At 39.0% G+C, this 12,111-nt stretch overlaps 1 long non-coding RNA gene across 1 annotated transcript in view; it reads right to left on the reverse strand.

Moving 5' to 3' along the window:
- Positions 1-426: 426 nt before the first annotated feature.
- The window catches only part of LOC107181724, a 12,983-nt gene continuing 1,298 nt past the window's right edge, over positions 427-12,111 (reverse strand). The window contains exons 2-3 of the long non-coding RNA XR_001512426.1: positions 1,119-1,273; positions 427-508 (exon numbers count right to left, since the gene is read on the reverse strand). This is a non-coding gene — a long non-coding RNA (uncharacterized LOC107181724). The remainder of the gene's footprint in view (positions 509-1,118; positions 1,274-12,111) is intronic.

Genomic DNA, 12,111 nt, shown 5'->3' on the forward strand with positions numbered 1-12,111 from the left:
ATATTAATTTGCAAAAGAAAATGTTTACTGCCACTCATTGTTATGGCCCACACATTCTTTACCCATAAGAACACTGCGTCAGAAGTTATCTTATAATCAAAAGGTTTTGGGGGCTTATAACCTTAGAATGATTGATGTCAGTTATACGCTCTCTCTAGGCCAAGGCCTCCTATCCCTAGGCACAGTGGATCTTTGTGGTCTTTCTTTTTCTGAAGTTTCAGGGCCAGCCAAGCCTCCACACCATCTGACCTGACCTTTCATCAGCTACTAAATTTATTCAGCCAGGTTATAGTTCAATGTTACCTGCTGGGCAACCATTCTTTCTCTTTAGAGACAATTTCACTATTTTGTCCTATAATCCTTTAAAAATGTTAAACCTCAACAGGCAATCTAAAGTACTGAGAAAAAAAGGGAGCTTACCTTCACCCCCAAAGATTTACAACATGGTGATCTTGAATTTCAAACATTCATCCTTCTTTAGCCTTCCCTCACCTGTCTCCAAAGTATCCTGTGGGCAAAAGACTATTAAGCAGAAGAGCATTTTGTAAGGCAAGGGAGAACATTGGAAAGGGTTACTATTTGGATATGGGATAACAGTTTATTTTAGCCATAGTCAGTTCCCAGGACAATATATCAGAAGCTCAAAAACATACATAAGATGAAAGTAAGGATAAGAAAATCAAGAAGAGTCAGAAAGTAGAAATGTGAAAGAAGTCACAATTCATGAACAGTGAAACCTAGAACATGGAGTCTGTTGGGAAACGGGTGTAGGCAAGAACCAAGAGCCAGAGTAGGACTGGGGCTGACCCACTGGACATTCCGTGAAAAGGCACTTTTCATGTCACTGTGTAAATGAATGATGCCTGTTGGAGTCTGACGTGCACATGCACGGTATTTACAGAGGCCCTGGACATGCGAGGAACCTCAGAGGCCCAGATTGTCAAGAATAAAGGGACTGAAAGGGAAGGGCAAAACTGGCAGGATAGGAGATGTGAGGCCACTGCATTAAAAGGACTCCAATAACCCAAATACTCTCTCTTAGGGAGCTTTTCCATAGTTCTGCCAAAATAGGGAACACATGACTGGCTCATGACAGCAAACTGAAGCAAGTTACATACCTCACTGATGTGTGGAGAGGTGGGTATGGGAGATGGCAAATCCCAACAGGAAGGTTGTTTGCAGTTAAGATTTCATTCCAAGTTTCACACTTGACCTCCAGTGATGTCTCCAAAATCATATTCAGATTCAGCCTGATACACCACTGGAAAAAAACCTTCAGTGGCCAAGAAATAGTTGAGAAATGAGTAAAATGTATATATCTAGTCAGAATTTATAGTTCTCAATGATTTATAATTAGTCATACATAAAAGGCTAATCTAGTTTATTTAAAGATAGTTATTTCATAACATTAATATTTTATGGAATATGCTTTAAGAACAGGCAATTACGGTCATGTGAAATAGCTACTTAATTCTCCTTCAGGACTGAGAATTTTTCTAAACATTTGGGTTTAGAAATACTGTACTCCTAACCAAACAAGATGAAAGTATATGAGATCAGGGTAAGTGTATCAGTTGGGAAATGGCTTGGGCTACTGGAAATGAGGCTCAACTATAATAACTAGGATTCAACCTCTTTTTCTTGTCTTCTCTCTCTCTCTCTCTTCTCTCTCTCTCTCTCTCTCTCTCTCTCTCTCTCTCTTTCTCTCTCTCTCTTTCTCTCTCTCTCTTTCTTTCTCTCTAAATGTGGGGCACGGCTACAGTGTTTGGACAGGTTCAAGCCTTCACACACACCCACACTCACACACACACACAATTCTAGAGGTATACAGTTTCAGGAATGATATGTGGTCCTGCAACGTATTGAGGGACTTACACTCTTATCTCTTTATTCTGCCATCCTTTGCTCATGGAATCCATACTCAGAGTTTCATAAGAGGTGCCCGGAAGAAAAGGCAAGATGAGGCTTAAAAGCTTCTCTGCTGAGTTTTGGGGTTTTTTTAATTGAGTTAAAACTAACACAGTGAAATGTACAAATCTTACATGTACAATTCAAAGGGTGTATTGTATAACTAACCCCAATTAAGAGATAAAATATTTCTATAATGGTAGCAAATTACTTTGTCTCCTTGCACTCATTTTCAATCCTTATAGGCAGCCAACTGTCCTGATTGATTGCCATAGTTTAGTTTTACGTGTTCTTAAAATTCATATAAATGGACTCATTCAGAATGTTCTTGTCTCTGTATGGGTTCTTTTATGTCAATGACTTTGAGATTTATCCATGTGGCAGCATATATTACTTGTTCTTTCTTCTATTTTTTTTTTAATTTTTGCTAAGCAGTATTCCAACGTATGAACATACCAGTGTTCACGCACTCTCCTGTGCTATTTCCAGCTTTAAGCTTTTGTGAATGAAGCTGCATAACTATTCTTGTACAAATCTCTTTGTGAAGACGTGTATAAACTTCTGTCCACTGAGAGGCCTGGGAACAGCAACATTCCAATAGTAATAAGCACACCTAGTGCCCAATTCTTGATTTTTAAATACTGCTCTTCACTAAAAGGGAACCAGAGCGTCTTGGGGAAATGACCAATTCAAGGGGTGGAGTCAGACAAATTAAAAGATGAGCCTGGAATATGAAGTTTGTTTGTTTGCGTTTTTACTTACTTTATAAACAAAAATTTTGTAATGTATTTTGTAATCCATGAAGATCCATAAGTCAAGAAAGGAAGGAAGGGAGGGAGGGATCTCCCCTCCGCCTCCCTCTCCTTCTACCTTGACCCCCGCTCCCTCTGGCTCAACCATCAGAGAAGGGAGAGACAAGACTTCTGCTTTGTCTTGGGAGGTGGGGAGGAAGGTGGAGGGCACCCTAGTGGAAGAAACAGGCCAGGAGGTGCACACGGCCACCCTGGGAAGAAGGCTGTGCTGGGGCCGGAGGGAGGGGCTGAACGACCCCAGAAAGGGCCCTGCAGCCGGGGAAGACTCTGGACTGGACTTCACCCGGAGGCAGTGGGGGAGGGGGGAGGGAGGAATTGATAAAAAGAGGGTATTTACATAGTCCCAAAGAATTTCCCCTATAAAAGATATTAGCTATTAGTGAGAGAAAAAGAAACTTTAAAATTGAAAAACTGGTAGGAACCACCTTCATCAAGTGACTAAAGTGCACATTACCAGAAATTAGTATGGTAGGTAGAAAAATGCCTCCCTCCCCCACCCCCCCAAGATGTACATCCTAATTCCCAAACCTATGAATATGTTAGGAAAAGGGGCTTCACAGATGTAGTTAGATTAAGGATCTTGAGATGGGGAAGAATATCCTGGATTACCAGGTGATCCAATGTAATTACAGGATTCTTAAAAGTGGAAAAGGGCCCAGCCTGTGTGGCTCAGTGGTTGAGCATCAACCTATGAACCTGGTCACGGATGTATTCCCAGTCAGGGCACATGCCCAGGTTTCAGACTCCCCAGTAGGGAGCGTGCAGGAGGCAGCCAATCAATGATTCTCATCATTGATGTTTCTATCTCTCCCTCTCCCTTCCTCTCTGAAATCAGTAAAAATATATATATTTTTAAAAGCGGAAAAGGGAGGCAGGAGAAGGATTCAGAGAAGGAGATGTGACAGAAGCAGAGTTCAAACTGATGTGATCACTGGCTTTGAAGATGAAAGGGGGCTATGTGTTGAGAAAGGTAGGCAGCTTCTAGAAGCTAAAAAAAGAGAAGCTAACGGATTCTCCCCTACAGCCTGCAGAAGGAATGCAGCCCTGCCTTCATTTTAACCTAGTGAACCCATTTCAGGCTTCTGATCTTCAGAATTTTAAGATAAATTTGTGTGGTTGTAATGCACTCAATTTGTAGTAATACAATGAGATTAATCAAAATCTGTGCCACCTTATAGGATACAATGTGAGGAACGTGGCATTATTTCTGTGGTATTTCTGACAAAGTCACAGAACCTACATTGAGTCGCAAGGACACATTAGACAAACACAAATGATGGGACATTTTATAAAATAATCTGTAATCTTCATTAATGTCAAGGTCATGAAAGTCAAGTGAAGACCAAGGAACTCTTTCATATTGAAGAAGACTAAAGAGAGATGAATATTAAATGCAACATTTGATTCTGGACTGGACTCTTTTTCTATAAAGAACATATTGAGACAACTGGCAAGATTTAAATGAGATCTGAAGATTAGATAGTATAATATATTGATTATGATGATGTAGAAAATGTCATTGTAGGAAATATGCACAAAAGTATTCATAGGTAATGGAGTATCATGTCAATAACTTATTCTCAAATGGTTTATAGCAAAAGTTAATTATACCATACTTGCACTTTTTCTCTAAATTTAAAGTTGATTCTATTTTGAATAAAAATAAAACAAAACTATCCTTGGCCTGGTAGCTCAGTTGGTTGAACATTGTCCTGTATGGCAAAAGGGTTGTGGATTAAATTCCCATCATACTCACATTGTGGGTTTGATCCCCGGCCCTAGTTTGGACATGTGCAGGAGGCAACAGACTGATGATTCTCTCACACAGTGATACTTTTCTCTCTCTCTCTCTCTCTCTTTCTCTCCAATAAAAACATATCCTCAGGTGAGGATTTTTTAAAAAATAGGAAGAGAAACCTATATGCATAGAATATTTAAGTCTCCAGAATCCTATGAATAAAAAAAACAAACAAACACCTTTTAGTGTGAATTAATCCGCCCAAGGACAGGTAACTAGTAAGTAACCAAAGGTAACATTAAATAACAGATGCAAACTTCTGGCCCAGATTTATGAAGATTTTTCCCTGCAGGAGGCAATTCTGTTACGTTATTTTGGGTCATTTTAAATTGTCTAGTTCCGTGGTTGGCAAACTGCGGCTTGCGAGCCACATACGGCTTTTTGGCCCCTTGAGTGTGGCTCTTCCTAAGCCTTAGGAGTACCCTAATTAAGTTACTAACAATGTACCTACCTATATAGTTTAAGTTTAAAAAATTTGGCTCTCAAAAGAAATTTCAATCGTTGTACTGTTGATATTTGGCTCTGTTGACTAATGAGTTTGCCAACCACTGGTCTAGTTCATCTCAAATATTTCAGATGTTTCTGTCTTCAAAGTTGAGTTTAAATGTAGTTTCTGGCCCTAACCGGTTTAGCTCAGTGGGTAGAGCGTCAGCCTGCAGACTCAAAGGTCCCAGGTTCAATTCCAGTCAAGGGCATGTACCTTGGTTGCAGGCACATCCCCAGTAGGGAGTGTGCAGGGAGCAGCTGATCGATGTTTCTCACTCATGGATGTTTCTAACTCTCTATCCCTCTCCCTTCCTCTCTGTAAAAAATCAATAAAATATATACATAAAAAAAAATCTAGTTTCTGATTCTATTCTCATTGTGTTATTCAAAGCAGGCTCATGGAGATCTTTGATCTTTTTGGGTGTAAGTTGTCCAAATCTAGTTCTCCAGTGATGGTTAGGTGCGGGAAGCCACCGCTTGCCAATACTGTCAGTGCACCAAGTAATGCGGAAGGCCGATGGACCTTGTGTGTTAGCAGGGCTGACGCTAAGCACCTCATCTGTTGAGATAGTGGTAGCTCAAGGCAATTCCCTAACCTGATAATCCTTTTACTGTTTACCAAACTTTACCTTTGATATGCCTGTATGCATTGCTAAAGGGCAAATGTATATTCAAGTAAATAAAGAGCTGACCAGGCCAGAAGTCCGTGTGTCTCTCCAAGAAAGAGGCTTCACCTGGCTTCTAACGTCTTCTAAATTCATATTTCTTGTATAGTATTTTCATTTGTGCGCTGGCCCCTCCTTCAGATCCTGAAGCCCGCTGCGAAGGTCGTGGCAGTTGGGAGAGGCTGGAAGTGGTGGGTAGGGAGGTGAGAGTTGATAAATAAAGGGGGGTACTCTTTCTCCTCAATTTAAATGCCTCCGCTTTTCAAAACATTTTCGTACCTTTCTTTTCTCCTCAAATGAAAATCCAAAGTGAGGAATGGATACCAAAATGTTTGGGGAATGTAAAGAGTATTGTGAGAGAAAGAGAGAACCATTAGATTTCTTTTTTCTCAACCTAAGAGTGTATAATGACATAGCCTGTATATCATTATATAATTTTTTCACATATTGTAAAAATTCATTTGCATTATGACTTTTCCATGTGAATATTTAAAGTGCCAGTGTTTCCAGTATTTCCTGACTACATTCTGGAAGATTGTGGTTCTAATTTAAAATCCTTTCACTTTTGTCAACAGCTCATCTAAGTACTGATAGCTCAAATAAGCAGCATATGCTCTTCATTCATTCTTGCTCCAAATAATTACTGGAGCAAGCAATTATTAGTTAGTAACTTGCCATTTGTCAGAAGGTATTTTTATTCATTTATTTAACTGCCAAATCTTTAGCCTGGGGCTCATACTGAGATATTGTATCATAAGTACACTTTTGATTCACAGGCTCAATCTCCACCTTCCTCCCGCCTCTTCCGAAGTCCTCTATCTCTGCTAAACACTTCACTAGTTCTTTCCATTGCATTCTATTGCATCTCTGTTCAATTGTAAAAACTCCTCGCACCCTCAAATTTTTCTAAAAAAAAGTCTTTTTGGTATAATAACAGTCAACATCTGGCTTTCCTCTTAAGTTATCTGCAGCCATGAAACCCACTCTAATGAAATAATTCTTCTTATTTTCTCCAATTCATATAAAAAAAAGGTTTAGCCCTTCCTTATTTCCCACTGCCCTTCAGTTGTCCTCCTGCAGCTTCCCCTTTTGCCTTCCAGGCCTTCTGCCACCTGCTGCTTATACTTGTCTAGCCTGGCTTTCTAGGCTGTATCAGCCTATGATTGATGGAGGTATATCAAAGGGGTCCAAGAGCCAACTGAAATAGCTTCCAGTCACCAAAGCTGGGACAATTTGAGCAACAAAATAAAAAGTAGTAGTTGATTATAATCCAAAGTATATGATAAATGCCCATGAGTCCCTATTAACACAAATAAATCATTGAATAAATTAATAAACAGGGAAGAAGAAATAGATCTACCATGCATAGTAATTCCAAATAATTTATGTAGATATTCCATCTTCCACTCTTTTTTTTTTTTCTATCTTCCTTTTAAATAGGACTTGAGCATAGTGACTCCCTCCCAAAGAGTGTGTTGGGGGTATTGGCAGGAAGGTAACGTTAGAATGGAGAAACCTGACAAAAACTACCTCAGCCACAAGATCAAGATTCACATTAATTGTGGAAAGTCATGTGCATAGTATGTGCCTTTGATATGATATGATAAAACTGGCATTTCACCTCTGTGGTCTTCCTTCCAAAAATCCATAACTTAAGTCTAATCATAAGAAAAACATCAAATTACAATAGAGTGTGTCCTACAAAATATCTGATGGTGCTGGCTCCACAAAACAGTCCCAGTCATCAAAAACAAGGAAATGAGAAAAAATCACAACCAAGAGGATTCTAGGGAGACATAACAACTAAATGTACTATGGTATCCTGATGGGATCCTGGGACAGAAGAAGTATATTAGGTCAACACTACAGAAATATAAATAAAGTATGGACTTTAGCTAATAATACTACATCAATATTAATTCATTAATTATAACAGACATACCATATTAATATAAAATGTTAATAACAAAGGATTACTGAATGTTACTTACTAGTTAGCTGTACCTGGGCAAGTTAATTCATATTGTACCATCTTCTTAATTTTTATGTAAACTGAAAACTGCTCTTAAAAATAATATTTTTTAAAAGACAGTTTTTGGCTATATCTAAGCTTGGTCCCTAGGTCTGTGCACTTCCTTCCTCACTGTCTATCAATTAAAAGTACGAGTTACTCAGCTTAGTATCCAAGGATCTAACAGATTACAAAATATTGTCCCCTAGTAATTTACAATTCTTCCTATCAAGAGGTGAAATCTTCTTCTAACTCAGATGTGAGATATGGACTTGGTCAGAGACTTGCTAATATGAAACAACAGGAAGTTTAAAAAGAACTTGAAAACAAGTCTTGCCTTCTTTGCTGCACTTGGAGCACTGCTGCCATATGAACAAGCCAGCGCCAGACAGCTGAAGTGACAACCTAAAGGAGAACTGAGCCACACCAGCCACCCACCTATCAACCAGACATGTGATCCCAGTTGATTTCCAGCAGACTTCAGCCATCCAATCCCAGTTGATTTCCAGCAGACTTCAGCCATCCAATCCCAGGTGATTTCCAGCAGACTTCAGCCATCCAATCCCAGGTGATTTCCAGCAGACTTCAGCTGCCTGAGTAAGCACAGGGGAAGCGGCAGAACTGAACACTGCTGCCAACCCCAACTCCAAACCCATTCAGTAACGAAGTCATAACTGTTTTTAAGATACTAAAGTCTGGGGTGTTTTGTTACACAACAAAGCAGCAAAGACTAACTGATGTACCCCCGCCACCACCACCACTTTAATCCACCCAAGTCACATTTCCAACTTTGTTTTCCAGAATTCCCCTATGAGCCAAAATTGCATGGTGTGTTGTATTTTACTTTTTATTCCCTAGAAATTCTTTGCACTTTCTTGAATATTTCCTCCTGAAATTTTCCTCTGCCTGAAATTTTCCTCTGCCATTTATACATACTTCATCTCTACCTAAGGAAATGTCACTCATCCTCCCCTCCTACAGAAAGTGTCACATATAAATGTAAAGAGGGGGAGAACAATTGGTTCACCAGAGTCCCTCATAGGAAGTGCATAGTGTCCTTAAGAAATGCCTTGGTGTGAACGGTAAGAGTCTGAAGGACATTGCATGGATTAGGATATAGGCTCCACTGTAGACACAGAAACCCAAAATATAAATGCAGTAAGAAGATTAAAGTTTCTCTCCCTAGCATGTAACATTCAGGGCATGATCCGTCAAGGACAGGCATAAGGATACCATTGTATCAGTCCATCTTGTTGCTCCACTATTCCTGTTGCCCTCATCTGCACAGTTCAAGGTTACTTGTTACCACCACATCCACATTCCAGCCAGATGGAAGCAGGAAAGTGAAAAGGAGAGAAGGGTCATTCCTTTAGGGGAAAAAAACAAATGTTGTACACATGAGTTCTGCTTACATCACATTGGCCAGAGTGGTAGTCATTCAATTATATCTGGCTGCACAGGAGGATAATAAAATGGAATGTTATCTTGGCACTCAAATATTCTACTATTACTATAAAAGAAGGGAAGAACAAATATGGAAAACAGTAGTAGCCTCTACCACAAGTAAGACTAAGTATACTAGCTAAAACACTATTTATAAGGCAAGAAGAGGAATTAGCTTTGTTCCTGATAGGAGGGAGAGAGAGAAGGAGAGGAGAGAAAGAATCCAGGAAAATGGTGGAAGCTATGACTCTTCTCTGAAGCCTTTAACTTTTTATACAGCCTCTAAATTCTTGGGATGTGAAGCTCTGTGGTAATTAGTGAAAAAACTAGTGATTCTTTAAGGTAAAATGGAGTATATGCCTGGATGCAAGACTTAGAGGAAAAGAGTCATAATTGTGTAAAACACCAGAACCTAAGAAGACGATCAAAAGTTTTGAACATAACTGTACTTTGCAATTGGGCTTTTGATGCAATCTTACATTGATTTCATAAGATGGGAGATAGGAGGCCCTAGCTGACACATGAGTACCACCACAGTTCCTTTTATTTATTTATTTATACATACTTATTAATTTGTAATCCTCACTTGAGGATATTTTTCCCATTGATTTTTAGAGGCTGGAAGGGAGAGAGACAGAGAGACAGAGAGAAACACTGATGTAAGAGAGAGACATTGATTGGTTGCCTCCCGTATGACCCCAACCAGGGCCAGGAGCCTGCAACCAAGGTACGTGCCCTTGACCAGAATCAGACCAGGGACCCTTCAAGTCCTCAAGCCAACGTTCTATCCACTGAGCCAAACTGGCTAGGGCCACAGTTCCTTTTAAAATCTACAACTTATAAAAAAAAAACAACGGTGCTAGAGTCAGAATTATGCATAGTTAAAAAACATGGTTTCTTTTTAAAAAAAGCAGTGTAGAGTTCCTAATTATGCTACTTATAGCAACTATAAAAGTAGCAATTTGAGAGAACTTTTAGTTGGGCTTAAATTAACACAGTGTTAGTTTTAGCAACTGAAAATAGACATGAAGTATGAATCACTTTCTTAACTGAAATGTAGGCTAAATGTAACCATCACAGATTTTAAGAATTTCACCTAAATTTCCTCTCAGTCACATTTTGTGTACTGACACTGAGACATCAGTAAAGGAAACAGGGTGAAATGGCCAATTTCTGTCTTTTCAAGAGAGTCCAAATGGACCATAGTTATAATACTAGTGGAAATGATAGCACAGATGGACAACTGTGCACTTCTGATAGATTGCAATGTGCCTGATTACAAAATAATTCATTGCTGAATAGGCTCATCACTAGTATAAACTCTCATAGAGAAAGTTTATTTAGAACCAAATAAACCTAAACCAAGAGTCATTGAGAGAACCCTGAGTAAGCTTGCAGGTGTCACTTTTAACGGAAAGTAATTTTTCGGATGTTAACAAGGTACACCACAAGAAGGCCCTCATAGAAGAAATTTCTTGTTGAACAGGTTAGTTCTGCCCTGCCTCTGTAAGTTGTAGGAGAACAAAAGTTGATAATGTCTGGTCAACTAAGAAATGCAGAACATGACCCTGTCCTATTTGAGCTACTGGCAGGTATTTCAGTTTTCTGCCCAGATGTTCAGGCAACCTCTATGTTACTAATTGCTGACATGTAGAATTCAAAAATTTGTCTGAATATTTCACATTATTAGCAGTATAATAAATATGGGAATACCTATTACACTCAGACAATATTCCTTTTCTACGCACACCATGATTTGTAAGTGCTTATGTCAGTTATATTTTAAATATGTTGAAAGTAATATATAACAAAATGTTTCAGCTTCTAACAAAAGAGAATCCCTTTATCTCCTGTGAGAGGATTCAACGTCTCTGGATTATGCCAATTACTACTTTGGTGCCTTGTTACCACAGTCTAATATCTCCATCGCTGGACAGGACTCAGATGGCTACTCCCCTTCCAGCCTTTGGGGACCCAGAGACATCTCTGTAGTCTTGGAGTGCACTCTCCTGAGTGCTTATTTTCCAGAAATACTGGTAACTTCCAGATACCTGCTTTCTCCCATTTCCATTACCTATGGTACAATGTTGTAAACTGGAATTCCAGGCCTGGATAGATCTTCCAGACAAAAAATGAACAAGGAAACAGAGACTCTAACTGACACACTGGATCAGATGGATTTAAGTGACGTTTATAGAACATTTCAACCCAAAACTGCAAAGTATATATTCTTCTCAAGTGTACATGGGTCAGTCTCAAAGATAGACCACATGTTAGAACAGAGAACAACAAGAAAAGCCCTGAGTAAGTAGAAGGAAGGAAATAATAAAGATTAGAGCAGAAATAAATAACATAGAGACTAAAAGAAGAATAAAAAAGGTCAATGGAACCAAGAGCTGGTTCTTTGAAAAGATAAACAAGATTAATAAACCTTTAGCCAGACTCATCAAGAAACAAAGAGAGAAGACCCAAATAATTAAAATCAGAAATGAAAGTGGTGAAGCAACAACTGACATCACAGAAATACAAAGGATTGTAAGAAAATATTGCGAGCAACTATTTGCCAACAAGCTGGACAATGTGGATGAAATGGTCAAATTCCTACGAAAATACAACCTTCCAAAACTGAATCAGGAAGAATGAGAAAACATGAATAGGCCAATAACAACTGAGGAAATTGAAGCAGTAATCAAAAAACTCTTAGCAAACAAAAGCCCTGGTCCAGATGGGTTACAGGGGAGTTTTTCCAAACATTCAAAGAAGAACTAACACCTATCCTCCTCAAACTATTCCAAAAAATCCAAGAGGAAGGAACACTTCTAACCTCTTTTTATGAAGCCAGCGTTATACTAATCCCCAAACCAGATGAAGACACTATAAAGAAAGAGAATTACAAGCCAATATCCCTGATGAATATAGATGCTAAAATCCTCAACAAAATTTAGCAAATTGCATCCAGCAATATATTTAAAAGATCCTACACCATGA

Source organism: Myotis davidii, unplaced genomic scaffold (genome assembly GCF_000327345.1).
Source record: "Myotis davidii unplaced genomic scaffold, ASM32734v1 scaffold187, whole genome shotgun sequence".
Taxonomy (NCBI): domain Eukaryota; kingdom Metazoa; phylum Chordata; class Mammalia; order Chiroptera; family Vespertilionidae; genus Myotis; species Myotis davidii.